The sequence below is a fragment of the Gymnogyps californianus genome, chromosome Z, assembly GCF_018139145.2.
Source record: "Gymnogyps californianus isolate 813 chromosome Z, ASM1813914v2, whole genome shotgun sequence".
Taxonomy (NCBI): domain Eukaryota; kingdom Metazoa; phylum Chordata; class Aves; order Accipitriformes; family Cathartidae; genus Gymnogyps; species Gymnogyps californianus.
The window spans coordinates 75,489,213-75,510,439 of NC_059500.1; the positions used below are offsets into that span (position 1 = coordinate 75,489,213).

At 37.1% G+C, this 21,227-nt stretch overlaps 1 protein-coding gene across 1 annotated transcript in view; it reads left to right on the forward strand.

Moving 5' to 3' along the window:
- Positions 1-21,227, forward strand: part of KIAA1328 (KIAA1328 ortholog) — a 174,932-nt gene that overhangs the window by 19,283 nt on the left and 134,422 nt on the right. The gene's annotated exons all lie outside the window — the stretch shown is intronic.

Below are 21,227 nucleotides of genomic sequence, written 5' to 3' on the forward strand. Positions count from 1 at the left end.
TCCTCAGAAGGCTAACGGTTGACTATAGTGGGATATGGAAGAGACAGTGCTGCAACTACAGCAAAAGCAAACAGTATGTGATTCATCAGGAGCTGTATTTCAAGTAGGGAGGATACTAGTGCTATTTTAAAAAACATTGATGAAACCTAGCTTGCAATGCTGTTTTCAGTCTCGAGTCATCCTTTCTTCAAGTGAAAAATGAAGGTAGTGACAAAAGTTGTGGAGAAGGGCTGCTTAAGATGATGGGGGGCCTGGAGAACCTATTTTCTAAGAGACTAAAGTGGGTGTGCATATGCTTAAGAATAGTCTCTGGCCATATCGAAGTAGGTCGAGATGGTGGTAAGGTGAATAGGGGGAAAGACAATGCTGAGACAAAAAGGGACTCTTCAAGCTATAGGCCAGTGTTGGAAGAGAAATAAATGGAGATAAACAGTCGACAAACTTAAACATGAAGTTAGAGGAGGGTTCTTGAAGATTCAAGGAATCCTATTGCACAGTTTACCACTGGAAGGCTTAACAAAAAAAAAAAGCTTGTTTATGATGGAGCTTGGTTGGCTTATGAAAGGAATTCAGTGATATATTGTCTCTGTTGGCAGGGGATTGCCCTTGATGACCCAGAATATCCCTTGTAGCACAGCGGCACTTAGATTGATAGAAAGAATTTGGTCTGTTTGTACTAAATAATATACACATCAACAAGCTTAGCCGGGCATGGAACAGTTCCTGGAAAATATTAAATCTGATGGTTTGTTTTTTTGTGGGTTGTTTTTTTTTTTTTTTGTGGGTTGTTTTTTTTTTTTTTTTGTGGGTTGTTTTTTTTTTTTTGTGGGTTGTTTTTTTTTTTTTGTGGGTGGTTTTTTTTTTTGTGGGTTGTTTTTTTTTTCCTTTATTAGAAATAGATTGCACAAGCACGAGTACTTTTTCAGAAGTCTGGTAGACATGGCAGAAGGTTAATGCATACAATTTTACACTTCATAAAACTCTGTAAAACCTAGAAATATAAAACAAGGTTATAATTTAAAACAATATAATTTTAACTACTGCAATACTTGCCTATCATACATGAATGATTCAAGATCCTCAACATACCTCTGATCAGTTAATTTTTTATCTTAAAGCTTGTTGCAGAGACAAGAAATAGTAGAAATGACTTGGCAAAGTTGAATACAGATTATGGCTATTTTCAAGTACAACAACTTGGAATTCTTCAGGTTCTTCTGAAATGTACAGAGTTCACTTGCAAATAAGATATCAGGGTTATAATACCATAAGAAAAAACTTTCAAGTCTGGTAAAATCAATTTTACTTTCCTTTTTTTTTTCTTCTTCCAAAGCTAATTTATTCTCTATAAAATTACTTTATCTAGCCCAGTATTTAAAATTACCCTACAATAATAAATCGGTGCTTCTGATATAACTGCAGCTATCCAGTGAAGTGTAATTTCAACTTGGTTTAATTTGAATAGCACGGGGAGTGTGGTTTGTTTGTTTTTTTTTTTTTCCAGCAACACGTGTTTTGTTGTTTGTTTTTTTTCTTATTAAGACTTGCAGCAAAGGTATGCTTTGTGTGCTTGAAATCCCTGCTTTAAAGGCAGATTTTCCGCATTCTGTTGTGGTTGATTTTTTTTTTTTTTTTTTTTTGAGAAGCTATGTGGACCTATCCATTTGAATTCATTGCTGATGAACTATGACAAAAGCTTTGGGGGGTAGGGGAGTAGGTGGTATGCAGTGATCTCACTGCACAACTTTGAGTAACTTACCAGTATTGAAAAAACAATATCTCTCTGCAGCCTAAGCTTACACTTGCTTTGGAATTGGTCAGTGCTGTCTGGGTAGGAAACAACAACTAGAACTTCATGCAAGCTTGAAAGTCAATTCTATCCTTCCATTGCAGTTGAAACATTGAAATTTGAATAGTCTTACTAAGGCATGCAGTTAATGGAGGATAACCTTGATGAGCACGCTGTGAATCATAAATAGGCCAGCTTGTTGTCAGGGTTGCCAAATACTTATTATCACAGAATTAAGAAAAATTAGGGATTTCAAGTAGTCGTCTGGTCTACTTACTCCTTTTCCCTAAAGCAGTATCAGTAGGCCTGTTATATTATCTTATAATTTGGTCAAAAGTAGAGATTTTAGCTTAGTTTTTCACAGGGCGTTCCCGCTTGAAACCGTCTTCTTTCAAAAGAAACTTGATCTAAAGTGTTTCAAGCAGTTCCAAACCAAAAGATGATCAAACCTTTATTTTGTTTATAATAAACTCTTGTAGCCTGTCTTCTAAAAAGTTCTAGTGCTGCTGTTCTTTGGAGATGTGATGCTTAGTGGTGTATGGTGTGCGTGCTGTGATGACATCTTCTGCTGTTCTTACTAAAATCTGCCCAATTGGGCCAAACTGGAAAATCCACTAAGAGGTGCTCGCATTCTTTTGATGCCCTCCACAATGACAGCATCTTACAGCTATGAGGAGGAGAAAGTGGTGGAAAAAGTTAATGTTCTGAAAATGAAGATTAAGCAGGAGGTAGAGGGGAAAATGTAAGTGGAGGCTGTACTAGGGAAGTGAAAACTAGAACCTGGCTGGAAGAAAAGACTTGGAAAAGGAGGTTGGGTTGGGCATGGCTGATATGAAAGAAGTAAAGCCTGTGACTGATGAGTTCAAAAGTGTTTGGGGTAAGCAGTCAGGGTTAAGGAAGAGCCAGGATGGAGGCAGGTGGCCTAGGATCAGTCAGATGATTGTGAGACAGCTGATGAAAGCAGGGTTGTGTCTGCTCAGTGTATTCTAGCATCCTCCAAACTTTGAAACAGAATTTGGGACTAAGCTCATGTGAGAATGCTCACCATGTATAATGTACATCCGTGTCTTCCTCAGCATCCGCTCATAGTATTTGTCTTGTCTTTGCTTGTATATTCCTGGATCATGATGGACACATACCGGGTGACTGAACTGTGCTTCTAGTGGCAATCTAAATTCTGGCATTGCCTTTGGAGTGTTTGACTTGAAATTTCAATGTTCTTATTTTTGTTGTTTCATTTGCATTTTCAGAATAAGGGATGAGCAGTGCGCACCACGTTATGCTCTTAGGCTAGTTGTGCTGCCCCTTCTTCCACTTCTGCTAGGAGCTGCTAAGAGAAAAGCTTCTGGCTTTCCTTTTTTTCCTGGCATATTTTCAAGCACCTATTATTAATTTAGGTCCCAAATCTGATTTAATTTAAGAAACAGGAAAATATCTTTTGTAAGATGCCCCAGTACTGTCATGATAGATGTCTTAGGAAAAAGATGATAATGAGATTATTAAGAAACAAAATACTACTGTTATTTCAAAGCCCAAAGAAATTATGTTATGGTCTTTAGCTTTTCTTGTTATCAGCGTTAAGGATTTTTTTCATCTAAATTTGATGGTGTTGCATAAATGAAGAAGCAAAAACAGCCTTAACATTTCTGTGAAGATTTATTAATTGGGGAAGAGGAAACTTCTTAAAAAATATATATATATTTAAAAAAATTGGTTATTAAATTTAAGCTATGCTGAAATTATCGTTGTGGAGACAAAGAATAGGGAGGTAAAGGGAAGAAGAGATTCTATTTATTTCAAACTTATTTTTTTCTTTTTGTAAATTTAAACTCATCAGCCCTGCTAAACCGCTGTTTTGGTTTATATTTAGAATGTACCTGGATTACTTAAGCTTTTTGTTGGAATCATTTTCTGACTGAACACGATCTGTTTATTTGAAGACCCAGCCAAGTTCATACAAAATATCCGGTATGATTTACTTGGCTAGTCTTAAAAATTATCACAGACTCTGTTTACATATGTCCTTAATATTGTAACTTAAGACTACTTAATTAGTTGATTTTGCATGCAGTTAACGTGAGTATTAATTTTACTAAAACAGTTCATTTGCTGATATTGTTAGAGAGACATTGAATATTAATTTACTGGAAGAATAATGGGCTTCTTATAAGCATTATCTAGAGTCTTTAATAAAACGCTTTTGGTTTTGCCATAGTACTGTTCATTACATTACTCTTGCATATATTCATAAATTAGTGCTGTTTACATATTTTCTCTTTTTCCTATCTTTCTGTGTTAATGTAGAATTAATATTATTTTTCAGAAGAAAAGTAGTTGCTGACTTGCTTAATGGCAAAGAACAAAACGATAGAAAAGCAGGTATCAGAGTACAGAATTTACTTGTTTGTTCTGTTGTACTTACTTTTCGCTATAATGTTGAATTTGCTTTTCTGAAAATGGGGAGAGAAAGAGGCACTTCTTCTATTTCCTTTCCTTTTTTAATCTGACCCAAGTTGTCATCACAGGTGAAGAAACAAAACAAAAAGTCTTGCATAGAAAGCCTTTAGCAATGTACTTTGAATGTGTGGTCCTCGTGTCCTGCTTACCAGATATGTTTGTGTGCCTCCCCAGGGCTCCTGTTTGCAAAAGGACAGTTAATCTGAACTCACAATGACAACACAGAGTGTCATAGAGAAATGGGGTATGGAAATTAACAGTATAGTTAAGCACGTATATATGAAAGTTGGATCCCTGTCTTGTTGCCCCCCCGCCCCCCCAAATAATAAAAGGCAAGAAGAAAATTTCTATAGAGAGAAAAATGTGCTGTTTGCAGGAAACTCGTGCCTAGTGCTTTTGAAAGTCAGGCTATTTACTTAAAACTCAGTGACAATTTTAGAGTTTAACTTTGGCTAAGTCTAAGGGTGATTTTTGCTTTTGCTATAGTTTCTGTAGTACAGTTCCTGATAATATAGTTTCTGACAAGTTACAAACTGAGGGATTGGAATGGCCATCATCTTTTTCTTTTCTTTCTCAACTTGGCACTCTCAGCTTATTGTTTTAAATTTTTCCTTTCCTATTTTTCATATGTGAATGCATACTGCATATCATTTTGTGCATCATAATTTGTTTGAAGGCATGTGAGGTGAATGAAAAATTAGTATTTTGCTCCTTTCTTCCATTTTATCCAACTGCTTCACTCTTTGAAGGTGTTTCCCTTACTGTTATTATACGTCTCCTACTAGTAAATATCTCTAAGCAACCATTATGGTCTATTGAATAAAAGCTGAACTTATTAAAAAGTCCCTGAATACTTATATGCTATTCTGTAACAGCAGTATTGGCTAAATAATGTATGTATTTAAGAACTTAAATGTAGAAGAATCAGTCAAGGACTATTGGGTAAATAAGATATTTTGAATTTTTCATGAACTTTTAAACTAAAACAAGGTGAAGCATATTGTAATGTTGAGTGTTCAAATGGATCAATGACTGGAGATTCATTTAAAGCTCAGCTTTCTATGTTTAATCCTAGCTAGTGCCTTAGAGCACAAGCTAGCCACATTGTCCATGTTATGAAATTACCCAGAATCAACAGGCAGCATCTAAACAGTCAACATCAGCCTCTGCAGCATATGAACTAAATAAGCTTTTTGCCATAAAACTTCACACTCAGTGGTGCAGGATTATCTGTAAGATGGTACTGTCAATACAGAAGTATAGCTGTGGGATAAGAGAAGCAGAGTTGCTTTGTAACTTATACTGTAAAGTGTGGAATGATGATGTTCTGCATGTGGCTGACTGAAGAGGAGAAGACTTTCCCACCCAGCAGCTCTGGCATAGAATTTTGGAGGCCCACTGAGATGAGTGTTAAGGGTTACTAGCATTCTCGCATCTCCTCTGTTTCATGACATTTTTATACTGTGGTGATCTATTCCTGGCACTAGAGACTTGATGTTTCTGACCCACAGTCTTACTGGCTAAAGAGCAAGAGTTCTGCTCTGCCAGGTTGTTGATAGCCACTGGTAGGTATATGCTTCACAGACAACCTGCCTTCTAGCTCTGGAGGATGAATGGCGTCTTTAGCACAGACATGATATTATCTATACTAAGTATCTGGTGTGGATCTCAGAACTGGATATGATGATAAGCTGCCCCTGTCTGAACTTAACGGGAGAGACCTCTCATTAGAAACGTAGCTTCAGCTGTGGCAATCTCGTATATCAACATCAGTTACCATAAGGAAAAAACCTGAAGTAGGTCAGGTAAAAGGTATTTCTCTGTAGAAGTCAGGCTGGTGAGAAGGGCTGTGTCCCAGGTGAAAGGCAGCTCTTTCTTTTTTCAGGCACTTACACTGACCAAGCTACTTGCCTGACTGAATTTGCCGCCTGCTTTTGTGGCTGTTGCTGAAACATTTGGCTTTAGGCATGTGAGCTTTCAAAGTGATGTTTTTTTGAGTTAAATTTTCCTTTATGACATTTGGCTCATTCAGAAACAAAGACTGAGATCTCTTAAAAGGAGGCACAAATGGGAAAATGAGATCATTAATTGTTGAAGCTGGTACTGTAACAAATTGACTAGAAATGGGGATTCAGAGAAATTGATGTACTTTATCCTTCTAAACTAAATGAATTCTCCATCTGCTTCAGCTTCTCAACTATAATGAGGACGTTGGACTGACTCTGCTATTGGTTTCTCTGTCTTCCTGAACTATTTTGGAAAGTTTAAACATTTCTTGCATGATTAAATACACTTTCAATAAATCAATCTCATAATAATTGTTGTTCAGGAGAGTTCATTATTCAGTTTAGTCTTTTAAATTACTGTTCTTCTTTAAAGGATTCTTCTGACGTAATGGCTTCTGCTAAATCCATTTGCCATGCTCTGGCTTGTAATTACTTTAGATTTGAAGAATAAAATGAATGGCTTTATTATTAGTCAGTAGCAAATTTGTCTTACTGTTTTTAACCTTAGAGTGGCCTTCGCTCATGAAATAGTTTTAATGGTGTAGATAGCAAAACACTTCATACCTCTCTTTTAACAGAGATTTAGTGAAAGCAATCAGATAGTCTTGTGGTTTTTTTCTTCCACAGCCCCCCCATCAAATGTTTGTCACAGTGACTGTCATCACGTGTGTGTTTGCTGTTGTATGCTGTCAGCTGCTGGCCCTCTGAAAGGCTAGTTTTGCTACCTGCTTTTAGATTGTAAATTTTTCAGGCTGGGGTAGCCTTTATTTTTGCCTTGCGCTGTGGAGAGTACATTGCACTTAAACATAGCATGAATTTAACATTGGCTATTACACTGGACATTGGTCTATATGAACTTTGTCATGGTTCATGCATGATGAAAACTTAAACTATTTCTTTCCTCCTTTCTATTGTTATGGGGTTTCATAATTCTTATTGATGATGCTTTTGTAGTCAGATGAGTTGCAAGTCTGTGCTGTGACTTTTAGTAGCAGAATGCCATCTTGGACTGAAGTTTTACAGCAGCTGAGGCTGGACAGATAACTGTCCTATGTGAATCTTCGCCATTTGGCATCAGTTCTATGTCCATAGTCTCTTGTAAGGTTGTTCAAACCCATCCTTAATTTTAAACTGCCAGTCAGTGCAAACTAATATAAAAGCATTTTCAGCCTTGCTAAACTTCTTAGGATGTAGTGGATGTTACATTAATACCTCATTTTTGGAGACTGCTTAGAAAATGAAAGTGGGTTAGATGTAGAGTTATAGACATTCAATAAATCTCAGCTTTTAATTTCTGTAGGGATTCATTGCTATAACAGCACTGTGTTGGTTTTGTTTCCTCTATCAATTGTGATGTTTAACCAGAGCTAAGAATTTTTTGAGTAATACTGAGGAACTGGAGAAAACATCCAAAGAGGAATGAATAGTGTCCTTGAAGTCTTAATTCCGCAGCTCTTTAGGAGGTCATTAAAAGGGTAAGTATAAAACTGGATGTAATTTATCCAGATACAAGAACTTCATAGAAGACTTCCATCTGTACCTTTTATCCTTAATTCTATTCACATTACACCTCCTTGCTCTAGTTTCAGAAATTGTAGTTTTTCATTTCATGTCTATGTTTTTCAGTTCACATACTAGTATGTATTTGTTTATTTAAATGCATTTTTAATTGTGAAAATGGTAAGTTTTTACTGATGGCAGTATGGTCATTTTCATTGCGTATACGTCAAGAGTTTTACATAAAGGTGAGCCCCTTCTTGGGACAAAAAATACCCCAGGGTTATAGCACAGGGAGTACAGTTGTAGTAATAAAGATTATGTTCCTGGTAAGTTCCCCTCAAGGCCCCATGATGGTAATACCCCTATATTTTGTCTTTAAAGAAAACTGCTGAGAGGCAATAATTTTTTTTGTATGTGTCCCATTTTCATTAATTCATGGTAATTGATGGAGTTGCAGTGACTTGTAACAGTAATGAGTTCTAAACATAAGAATGCACTCCTTTCTAATAAGTGAGCACTGCTGGGGTTTAAAAGCGTACTAAATCAGTTGCTTTAGTATGAATTTATTAGTTTTTTTCAGCATTAGCTTTAATAGTAGTTATTTACATAAGCGTACATCCCATTAACTGCCATCAGGGCTGGAAAACATGCTGAACTGTTCATATTTTCATATAATTATTGAACATAATGGTTTCATTTGCATTTCTAAACAGTGATGTTTCTGTCAGGCTTGGAAATAGTGTCTTTACGCAGTCCCTATTTCACATCCACTTATTTGACATCGTTAAATTTTATGCTAATGTGCTTCCCTAGAATATCATCAGTAGGACAGATGCTTGTGCTTTAATATACAAATCAGAGATGCTTTTCCCTCACCCCTCCCCTGAACTGCAAAAGAAATAAAAAAGCATATCTGCACTTTTTAGATATAGTTTGTTCCATTCTAAAGAACCTGTAAAAAATGAAACTTAGCTTTCACCCCTACTAGTCACTTCCAAATGTTGTAACGGATACCTTCGTTATGAAGGGTGGGAGACTACCCTCTGCATGAAGAAGGAAGAGTCTTCTAAAATTCAAGGTAATGATGTGTTAAAATAAAGATTGTAACCATGAGATTGCCTTGTGTGAGGCATGGAGCCTTACATAGCAAGTTGCCTATCTAGGCAATGCTCCATGGACTGGCTTTCCTGGCAGCAGACCATTGCTCTAGAGAAAGTTCAGGAAGAGAGCAGTTTCAGCTGCTAGACTTGGTGCTTGTCAGCAGAAGTGCATTTGGAATTGTACGTCAGGTTTTTAGCTTTACATTTTGAATAGATTTTTTTGTTTTGTAATTTTGCAGACAGGCAGAGGTATATGAGCCCTTGCTAACTAAGTGGGGATGATGGTTGTTGTATGATCAGTGTTGCTTTGATTCTTTATATGTATGTAAAAGCTTTGATACTTGTACTGAAGTTAACAGTGGAAGCAGAGCATCAAAAACCTAAGAGATAGTGCCAGTAATTGCAGTTCTGAATGTGGAAATGATGAAGTAAAAATAAATGAATAAATAAAATCAGCACTGCTACCAAAACCACACTGCTTTTCTTCCATTTAAAAATGAAATTAATATGTCTCTTCTTGTTCTGTATGAACTTTATCTTAGTATAACTTGCTTACAGTTGTAAGTAGAGTGCCAAAGGTAGAGCAGATGAGTGCAACCTGCAGTATACAGTTGTGGTCACAGGAAAAAGTAAGTGTCAAGACGTATAGTATGTTGCTTACGAGCCAGTCATGACCCATGTGAATGAGCATGGAAACCCAGTCAATCTCCAGCTCAGTTCTATACTTTTACCCACCTACTGTATGTGGCATTGGGCAACGCTGCTGTCTTTTCTCCTACTTACCTATTTAAAAATTTGAGGTACTGCTTGCTGGCCTTTGTGTGACATGAAAGGTTAAATGTATGCACGTTGCTTAGTTATGGCATTTCACGGACACACTCAGCCTTGAGCAATACAAACATTGTATATCTCTGAAAATCTTAAACCAAAAATGTTAGGGTCAAGCAAAAGACTGAGAGAAGACTGTCACACAGATTTGCCATTTTCATTGTGTTTTATACATAAAAATAAATGTTAAAAAATGCCTCTCTTCTTGGACATGTCATAGAAGAAGGTTTGAAGGAGGCACCCAAATGGAAAAGGGTACTTGGACTGAAATGAAAAGGCATATTTTATGCATAAAGGGCCACGTGAGCAAACTGGAGATATACTCTGATGGGTTCTGGGCTTATAGTGTCTTTAATTATAGATGATTAACAATTTGCTAGTTGCTTTGCAGGCAAGTATAGAGACAAAAATCCCTGCTGGGAAATGCTTGCAGTCTAAGACCTCATTCTGGTGGTGTGTGTAGAGCTATATTTTAAGTCACAAGAAGTAGCAATATTAAAACAAAACCAAAAAATTTGCTTTCATTATCTCAGAGAGAACCATTGGCTTTTTGAAGTATTTGTATTACAGTTTTGAGCTTGCAATAGTGCATGCAACCAGTTTATAGGAAACAATTTGGAGCAAGGTGCTTTTTGGTAAACCTTTTCCTCAGGATTAAAATAGGATGCACCCAAGTGGGGTAGCAATTGGTGAGATGTGCTAATTTCAGCTGTGAAGTACTGGGAAATTTAAAGAGAGCACCTCTGGCATGCAGAGCAGACTGTTGTACTGCAGAGATTCTGAGCTGACCTCTTGTCAACTTCTCATTTGAATCCTGAAAGGAAGGCTCTAGGTAATTGGCAAGTATCCTTATTTTAATATGCGGCCATAAAAAGGTAAAGTATGATGATTTTTAACATCAGAAGATTAACATTTTACCTTTAAATAAAATATGATTAACTGGTACAGAATTAAAAGTAATAGAACTGAAATATTCAAACTGTGACTCTGTGGTGTCAGATTATGCATCAAGTGTGACAGTTTAAGTACTGAAGTGATTTAAAAATGATCCAGCTGAAGGATGTATATCCCAAGTATTGAGAATAAAATAGAATAAAACAATCGTGGCTATCAAAACTTTCTCAAACCTTCCTGGCTGAAGGAACCAGGAAATAAAAAAGTAGTGTTGTTTACAGTGACCGTGTCCTGCCTGGTGCCAGTGCAGGTGCAGCGAGGGAATAGTTGGCATGCTGTGATGGCATCCTAAACTATGATTTTAAGCCTGCCAGGTGATGATTATGTTTAAATTTAATTGCCAGGCCAAGACTATCGCTTCTGGATTCATCTACCTCCAGCAAGGTTCAAATACGATTGATCTAGCAATGCGTCTTTTCTTTCAGCAGTTCGCAGTCAGCCAGGCTTCTTATCCCTGTACAGTTTCATTTCTGGTAGACTGGCACCTGTTTTGATAAATGAAACCACATATTTACCATCTGAACTACTTTGTGTTACTGTTTGGAAATCTGAAAATGCTGTTGTGAAGGTTTGTCATTTGACTTTGCATATTTTAAGTCCTTGTTAGTAAAAATGTATTTTTTCCCCACCTAGTAGTTCTGTAAACTCAGCTTGGAATTTGACAGTGAAGTGGCACCTTGCTGTCTTCTGAAGTCCTGTAAATGAAGTTTTTGAGTGCAATTTGGGCATTTAATAATCCTCTTGTAGACGTTGTTTTCAGCAGGTTTGGGCACATTAAGCTATGACACCGTGGAATTGTTTATGAAGCATCAAGAGGAGGAGTGGAATATGGCTTATGTTCCAAAATGCAAAAATAAGTGGTAAATAAAATGTACTGTGGTCATAATAATTGGCAGGTCTAATTTTGTTTACATCCAGGGAACAGGATACTGAAGTAAGACGGTGTTGCTTTCATGTAGTTTCTTCAGAGAGTAGAACTTGAGTAATTATGTAAAAATGCGAGCAAAGCACTTAACAGCCTTCATAGTACATGAACTCTTCCAGTTATACTGCTCAGATGCTTGTGTGGATTTCTTCATATTTCATTATCTTCAAGGAGAACTTTTTGGTTGCTATAATTATTGTTATCCACATTGATGACAGATCCTTAGATGCTTTTAAAGATGTTACTTGTCATCTCTTAACAGTTCAGAATAAGGCTGAAGTGAGCACAGCTCTTAATGTCCAGCTATCACTTCAGGTAACTGGGCAAGTCCTGTGAGGCCTTACTGCTCTGTTTCAATGCAAATAACTATATCTAACTTGCCAATGCTCTTTGCTTTAACCTGCCAGTAAATCTACTGAATAAATTTGTCCTATGTATAGAGGGAAATTAAAAATTAGAAATATGTTTCTAATTATCTGCAGAGAGAACTTATGGGAGCAAGTAATATAAACTTACCTTCAGGACAGAGTTTGATTGTGGAAAGGATTGTGTGGTAGTATCTCTGGTAGTGAGAGACTAGATTTGGTTACCCTGAAAAGCCTCTTGGTTTCCCCAGAAAGCCATCTTGGTACACTGCCTTAGGTACATCTGCTGTGATGTCTGGGGATCTGTGCACGGCCTGTGAATCCTAGCTGATTTTAATGAACTGTTTATATTGAACTTGCCTCATGTTGTATATTACACTCTTTCTGGAGCCACAGGACAGTCCAAAGATTTTACCGATATAATTGTATTGTTCTGACTGAACAGTGAATGCATCGGAAATTCTCCTGGCTCATCTGCAGGGGACAGATGACCATCGGGAACCTTCTGGCTCTCTTGAACAGTCTTCTTAACATATTTCTGTTCATAAAGGTGTAAATATCTGCCTTGGTTCACTTGTTACTTCTCTCCGCTGTGCCATTTTTTGAAGGATCAATGTTTTCAAATGTCCTCTAGTGTTTTTTCGATACCGTTTAATTTCCAAGCTAGACACAGTCACAGCTAGCTTAAACATGCTTGTTCTTGTGCCAGTGTTTTGCTTAAATAGATCTTCCTTCTATTTAATGTTTACAGAGAAGGGATTAGAGCAATAGACATTCCCTGTCTCAAAGGGAGAGGAGAGGACAAGGTGAGAGAAGTTTCTCTTTCACTTGGATGCATGTTGTATGACTGATGGGAACTGCTCGACTTCTGGATTATAACAGGCTAGAAATCTTAGTGAAATGGTACGAAGTTGAGAAGAATTGTATGACTGGAAGGTCAGGGAGCTTAGTAAGTCAGAACAGTAATGTGTACTAATTGGGATTTGTTTGGGGTTTTTTTGCATGTGGAAGCTGTCTTGACGAAGTTCATCTTTGCAAAGCTACATAGTGAATCTTCTGGTTGCTGTTACGGAAGGTCCCCAAAGGTCAAACTTAAATGCACGTATGTCATGGTGTAACCTGGCAGGCAGCTAAACACCACACAGCTGCTCGCTAGGAAAGAAATAAACTCTGTCCCAGCCAAAACCAGGACAGCGTGTATGCTACGATTAAAGGTTGGTGCTTTCAAGTAACTGAGATGACTGAGCAGACAAATTATGGTGTGAATTTAAATGGGCCTGTTGACTTCCACCATGGCAAAGGTGTCTTGTCAATTCTTCTGGTTAGGAATCCTTTTCAGTCTTGCTTTATCATCAGCCAGGGAGGATGTGGGACACCACTGCAGGTGTTCTTTTGGTAGTTGTTCAAGGATATCAAGCTGTTGTGAATAGTTTAAATTTGGAGAGAAAAAGCATCATGTAGCTGGATCTGCATTAGCTGTGTAGCTACTGGTGTCTCAAACCTGTTAATGGTGCTGCCCACAACAAAGTCAGGATTTACTCCCCAGCATCATGATTTTTTGCTTTTAAATACCAAGAAAAAAGCAGTCAGAAGTTTGGGATCTTGATCTGCAACAGATTTATATTTCACGTAATGCATCTAGCAAGTCATGTATTTGCTTTTCACTTTGTGAGTTTTCTTCACTGTGCATGAAGAAACAAACGTGGCTGAAACCATTCTGAAAGAGAATACAGGAAAACTGGCTATTAATTCAAAGCTGCTAAATGCTGTCCTTGGGTGTTTAGTTGGGCTCAGTCTTTGTCTACATCTATCTCTCTTGGGGATGATTTGCAGCCCTTTTCCATTGTCATGTCTGTTTCTCTTCATAAACGCTAAAACAGATTCTTAGCTAATATTTCATAAAAAACATAGGAAAGTTCTGCAATTTATATTTTATTGAAAGAGTAGTTACTTTCTGCTGCTGCTTGAAAACAGATAAAGTATGGGTAACTCTTGCATTGCAGGAGCTTTGCTTTGTAGTTTACAGTTTTGACATAAAATGATTGTAGGCATGCTGAATCAGTGGTATCCAGTTAATCTTTTGGCCTCAAGAGCAACCCAAAATGTGTTTGTGAGCTGTAATAAAGGTTGGTTCATTCTCTTCTCTTTTTATAATACTGCATTGCTTAAGGTGGTCTTCTATTTTCTTTCAGTGTCAAGAATTTTGTTTTAATAGGACTTGTGAAATCTGGAGACTTATGGAAGATTAGTAAATCTGCCAGAAGTTTGTATTTATAAGACTCATGAAGAATATATGAGTTTATGTATAAAGTTAAACTCTTCCCTCTTTGGATCTGCTTGCTAGATGATGTGAAACTTCATTCACTAGGAAAGGGGTTTTCTATTCAGGAAGACAGTATGGTAGGTATATTCTCTGAATTCTCCTGGAAGATAATTAGTCTAACAGTCTTTGAAGTGTGCCTAATGTGGATCTATATTTCAGTGCTAGATGTTTGTTTGAAAGGGTTGTGTTGTGTATTTGCTATAGGTTGATTCAGTAACGCAAATGTGTAAATCACTATATTTGTGTCACTTATCTATATTTTGTGTATTTTGGAATTTAACATCTAGTTTATTGAAGTTGGCTGCTTGTCATTGGAGTGAAGAAGGTTTTTAGTCAGGAGAAGTATGGGTGTAGGAGAGGGCAGGAAGTTTCAAGAGACTTTTTTGAAGCAACATAATCGCTTTTCTTGTCACCTCTTTTCGTGAAGCCTGCAGGAGGAGTTCTGCACAAGACTTCCTAGAGTTTCTTTGGGCAACTGCATGGATGAGGATAAGCAGTCCTCTCCCTTGTGGACTGCAGTTATGCTGTTATATCACATGAAGAGAACTAGAGGTGACCGCTTGGAGTTTCTACTCCAGACATTTTGTCAACATCATGCCTCTGTATGTATATCTTTGGGACTTTCTGATATCCCTGCTAAATAATAAAGATAAACCATGACCCATTTACTGTCTCTGCAGTCTAAGCTGTGCTGAACTCATTGGAGAGATGTGTTGGAGCCTGAGTTACTCATTCCTCCCCTTCACCCTTGGTACTGTTTCCCTTGCCTACCTTGATCCCAGTCATGTCTATGATCCAGTGCTATGGATGGGCCTGCAGTTGATGAGTTCAGAGAATGCCTTCTGTGCCTGTAATGCAGAGATGTCCAGAAAGGAGTGCAGTAACCAGTCACAACGCAAATGAGGAGTGCAGCACATGGAATCACTCTTCTTTAGTGAGGAGACTCACCTATAAATTGATGTGAATGCACATAGTATTTCTTTTGTCCTGCTCGTGTCCCACTTTTTGTCAATCATGTAGTGTTGAATGTGCAAAGAATTGAGAAACTATGAGTTAGTACTAGTCTATTAGTATTAGATATATTTCCACTAGAATTTGTTAAAGTTTGTTATTCCCCTTTGGGACTTCGGCTCTTGGATCTCAGTTTTGTCTCAGAGTGAGGGTTCTAGAGTTTGTCTGGATTTGTGGGTAATGGGTTCTTCCATGCTTGCAAACTTTCATATCAGAACTATCGTCATCAAAACACTTTTTGTTTAAAACGTAAGTTTCATGTTTACAAAGCCAATTTGAGAATCAATTGTAACATCAAGCCTAGTGCCAAGATAAGTCTATGATAACAGGAGAGTAATTCACTCTAACATCTTCATACGTTAAGCTGCACTGAATGCACATTAATAAAACAGATACATAGAGGGGATGGTGTCACACTGCAAGATGTTTGTCTGGTTGTTTTCATTGGCCTGACAGAACTCCAGTATGAAAGGTACAGAGTGTGGACAGACTCTAATGAGCTTGCATACCAAATCATCTGTCAGAACCCTGGTCAGCTGGGAACAGACTTGCTGACAGACATGAAACTCCTAGTATAACCATGTGGTGCTTTATCTTTTATTTAAAACTCAGTTGGCTCCTTGTTCTGTAAGTTTAATAGAGATGTAGTCTCCATTGCCACAATGTCAATTTTGCTATAGTTTTATCATGCGGAATGTTGAATGCTGTATGCCTCGCCCTGTGAAAAGGATGCATTAGGAGTCTTGGAAAACTCAGCAATGCTAGAAAACAAATTTTGATTGAGATTCATTTACAGAAGGAGTTTCCCACAGTTTTTATGGTCTTCATAAAAGGATGAATTGTCTTTTTATTTTGGTAAATTATTAAAATTATTTTGGTGAAATAAACTGTTATATGCAAAAATTACAACAGAATTTGTAGTGGTTAGACAGTCTTGGTGCAGTGCTAGGAAATTGTTGTTAATTGATCCTAACATTGTATTATGATGCATCTTCAGTAAAAAAGAAAACAACTTCTAATATCTTATAGATTGTATTCTTTGACTTTCAGTTATTTCATAGATCAGGAATAGAAAACTGTTCTGTTAGCCTTTTTGCTTATGTAATATTACTTCTTGAGCAGCCAATGAAAATAAAATAAAGGCAACCAACTATTTTTTCATTTAGAGCTGATCAAAGTTTTAAATTTCTATTTTGCAGGGATTGTTAATACTTTGAAGTTCAATTTCATTCCACTAAAATGTATTTCCAACAAATTCGAAGACTTTTTATGATGCCATGTTGTGGTTTTATGTTCTTTCATGACATAGTGAGAGATGCATGTTGTGATCCTGCTATCCTGATGATTGTGCTCTGACATAATGGAAGTGATCTATTTATTTTTTTAAAAAGTGTGTCAGTCTTTCATTGCAACACACATGGTATGTCAATACTGAAAGTCAGTCATCCTTTTAGACTTTTAGCTACTGCCATATCATTATGACTTTTTTTATAATGAGCAAAACATGACAATTTCTATATGTGATGATACAAAATCTCAGCAAGCAACTGAACACCTGATGCAAAATGAAAATATAATTGTCTTTGAAATAGAGAGGATTTTCTTAAGTTTCAGCAGGTTGGTGGGGTTTTTTTTTTTCTTTTTCTGGTGGGAAAGTGGTTTTGACAAAAGGTCGGTATTACATTAGAAGCATGCATCAGAAAAACAGACCCGACAGAGATCTTTAGGCATCCTGTTCTTTCCCAACAGGGGATGGATTGCAGCCTGCCTTTCTCTCTGGCTTCTAGTTCTTTGCCCAGATAACCTGAATTAGGCATCCTGTTCTTTCCCAACAGAGGACAGATCGCAGCCTGCCTTTCTCTCTGGCTTCTAGTTCTTTGCCCAGATAACCTGAATATGTGGATTAGATTTTCATTCCAATTTGGAGGCTTTGCCATAGCTGTAAGCCTTTCTCTAGGCTAGGATTTTGAATTGTTTCTCACTCAACAAATTAAGGTCTGCAGTGTCCGCTGCTGATAAGCCTTCCAAGCTGTCACAGGTTTGCTCTGTCCTCACTTGTACTTTGTGAAAGGCATTGCAGTTTGGGTACATATCCCACAGATTTCTGGCAGAGTTCTCAGAAATGGTGAAGGTGGGCAGATTTCAAAGGGCCATGAGTATATTGTGGGGAAAGTGGTGGTTAGGCTGTTTGATCAGCATGCACTACAATGCCAGTAAACCTTTCCCAACTGAAATAGCATTTAGAGTTAAAGAAACTAGTTTTAACAGTATCTGCAATGCTTTCTGTGTGTGAATGTGTGACATTTTACAAGTGCATTGCAAAGACTAAATTGATTCTTAGAAGAATACATTTCTCTAGTCCAGACAAGACCTAATAGATCTTTTTCCTAGATAGCAGACTTAACTTATTCTTAATTTTCTATCTTGATTAAAATCCTGAACAGGGTGCGGCTTCTACTAAATGTCTACTCGAAACAAGCTTAGAGAAAATGGAATGTCAGACTTAAAAATGTCACTTTAATATAGCTTGACATGATAAGGTCCTAAAAGTCTCCTAACGATATATGTGCAATTATGGAGTATGTATGCTTGCTGTATTTGGAATCAGTGTGTGCAGGAATGTATATTCACAAAATATTGATGACACTATGCTGGGGAGAATGCTTGGAATAAGGAGCACTGGCAAAGAAAAGGAGAACTGACTGGCAAACCCAAGATACAGAGGTGGATGAAAGGCAACTGAATATTCAATACAGCACGTTAAAAAAAAACGTATCAGACTGCTGGGACAAAGAAGTGTATCCCCTATTAAAGGGGAAAAACCCAGATTTCTCATAAACAATTTGCTTATTAATATATAGATTTTATAAGGGAAATAGTGCAATTATAAAAGATATTTATGCTTTTAGGTATGAAATGGAAACAATTTCCTTTGTGTGTATGTGCACAAGCACTTATATGATTCTAACCTTTTTTAATAGTGCTGACTATGTTTTTAGTACGGAAGATATTCTAGTTTTGGTAAGTTGATTTTTGTCTATCCATAAAATTCTGCTGACTTCTCTTTTGTATCTAAATACTTGACTGATTATTGAATTCCATGCATTTATGAGTACATCAGAAGTCTTATTTAACAATTAGCGTCTGGAAAATCAAGGAAAGGCACATGTTATGCATGTGCCGCATATTTAAATCACACTTTAAAAAAGCCATCTGTTCAACACTTCATTTTTAGGGCATTCTTTATTCTACAGAGAAGTGTACCCATTAATAAGGAGGGTTCAAAACCGGCTTGTGTACCTATTAGGCATGGTGTTAATTTTTTTTTTTAGATATATATGTGTGTGCATATATATATTACCAGCTGCCTGAATTTTCAAAACACAATTTAAGGTAAGCTCCTGAGGGTGACATTTTGCAGCTAGTAAGTAAGCTAGAGTCTGGACAAAGACAATAAAGCTTCACATTGAGCTGTGGACAGTAGCTACTCATAAAACTTATAATTTTTATTTGTGATTGTTTTTCTACTCTTATATAATTTGAAATTGGGTAACAGTTCTTTGGAATAACCTATAACCTCTTATGTGTTTTAATAATACAAGTTTTTGCAATATTGTCTTACAGGTTTTGAATTTTTTTTTTTTTTCGTTCATAACAGGCACATTACGGTTATACTTTGCTTATCTGAAACAGTTATCTAAAACAAGATTATGGCAACCACTTATTCTGTGTTTAACATTGGTGGGCAAATTCCCCAGACCATCTAAACTTGTTTAATACCCCCTTGCAGGGTTTGGACAATGGACTAATATTATTAGAAACTATGAATCAAAGTTAAATTGAGGGTATAAATCATGTTTAAACCACAGAACAAAATCATGTTGATATGAAAGTGGAAGTAAGTAAAGGAAACCGTAGGATAAAATAATTGCAGATTGTTGGTTGAAGTAGATGCAGACTAGTTAAATCTTTCATGATGAATGTGAGGCTTGCACAGATGATGTCTACCATATGTTTCCCCACAATTAAAGGTACCCTTTTTGTATTTGTACTGCATTGACGTGGTGAAGCTCAGGCTTGGTGACTCCCATGTTCTGAATGCATCTGGTTGGCAGCTTGGCAGTTAGCTGAACCAGCATGTAGGGTCCCCTGCTCTTGCTTCAGACCTGAAAGAGAGGTAGAGATATTGGGAATACTCAAAGTATTCCTACCAGCAGGTGAACTCTTTAGATGCAGTCTAGTGCTGTGGCCCCTTCTGCTAGTGTATGATCTCCTCTGGTGCTGTCTTTCCTACCAGAAGACACTTGAAAGTATGGCACGGATAGGTTGTACGGGTTTGCAGGAGAAGCAGTCACTTCTGTTTGTTAGATCAAGAGGCAAGAAAGGTTTAATGAAATTAAATTTATGCTACTAAGACTTTGTGAATTTGATCAGTGGAGCTTAGGTTAGAAGAACAGAAATAATTCTTCCTCAAGGCTTAGAAATTTCCATGTTTGCTTCCCTTCCAAGGTAGAGTAGATGATGTGGAAGCATTTCTGAATGAGCCCAAAGTCTGCTTTTCCTGAAACATGCTTTCTGTGTTTTCTGCAGCTGTGGAATATTTTTGTTTTCTGTTGGCTACTAATAATTGATGTCTGAGTTCCTGCTTATACCAGACTCTGAGTCTTTATTTTTGGTGTCGCAGTGTCTTGTTTGAGACCGAGTTTTGCTAAGAGTTGATTTGAGCCTAGCTAGAGTTGAAAATGTGCACATATTTGAATATGCACAGGTACATGTTCAAATACTTAGCTACCAGTCCCAGAGCAGGATATATGTATCTCTGCATCTTCTTCGATATATCTATCTGCATCCAGTTATGGATGCCCAAAGTAGATGCATGTTGGTATAATGAGGATTTTTCTGAACAGCACAGGCCAGGTCCAAACTTACTTATTTGTTGTATCTGACTGCCACTAAACAGTGTGGGAAATGTTTAATGCAAAAGCATGGGAGTCTGCCTGGTAAAATATTAAATCCAAGAAGTGCAAGGAAGAGCAATGAGAAATTTGAGATAAGGACGCTAAGTGTAATTCAAATCCACACATCTCTTAAAACAATAAAACGTCCCTCACACAATCTATGTGTTATCGGATTTTGTGATTTCCAGTTGAACTCTTGATGCATGTGTGCTGACCTCTATGCAGAATCTTTTCAGTGATCCATATTGTTATCACTGCGTTGATTTAAAAATCTTAACTCTCTGCACACTCTGAGCAACTGGATGGTAAACAAGCTTTGTTACTTATCTTTACCTTAGACTTGATGTGCAAACTTTAATACCTTATTCATATAAGGCCTGACCTTTTCTACAGTTGCAAACAAGCCTCCAAATAAACCTTGAATTATTAAACTACCCTTTATGTGAATGCAATGCAGTTCTCATACTATTTTATATTTCTCTAGCTTCCATTCCTGTCTTACAGAAATGCATCCAAATGGCAAATCTATCCTTCATAAGCAAAGTAGCTTTATCTTTTCCTAATTAGGCAAAAACTTCAGAATCTAAAGCTTTTGTTTGAACAGAACTGAGATCCTGTAATAAACATTATGGGCATAGAAGAAACTTCCATTCACTTGTTAACAGGCGTGTAAGGATCTGTTTCAAGTCATATTATAGGACTACTGCTATAATAAAAATTGGGGATTGTCTGCTAAAATAATAACATCAATCTTGTGACAGAACCTCATGTTCTAGTAACTGTGCTGTTTCTGTTTAATTGTGTGCATGTGTGAACCAAATATTGTCAGGTTGCAGCGGTGTGTGTATTTTTATTTGCATTGTATTAGCAATTCCTGATAGTAAGGTGAAACCAACAGTCATGGGCTGAGGATCTGTTATGCCAAGCATAACTTTATCTTTCTTTAAAGACATCCATTCTCTCGGCTGGTAGTAGGCCTCATGAATTCCCAAGCTTGAATTGCTATGGATC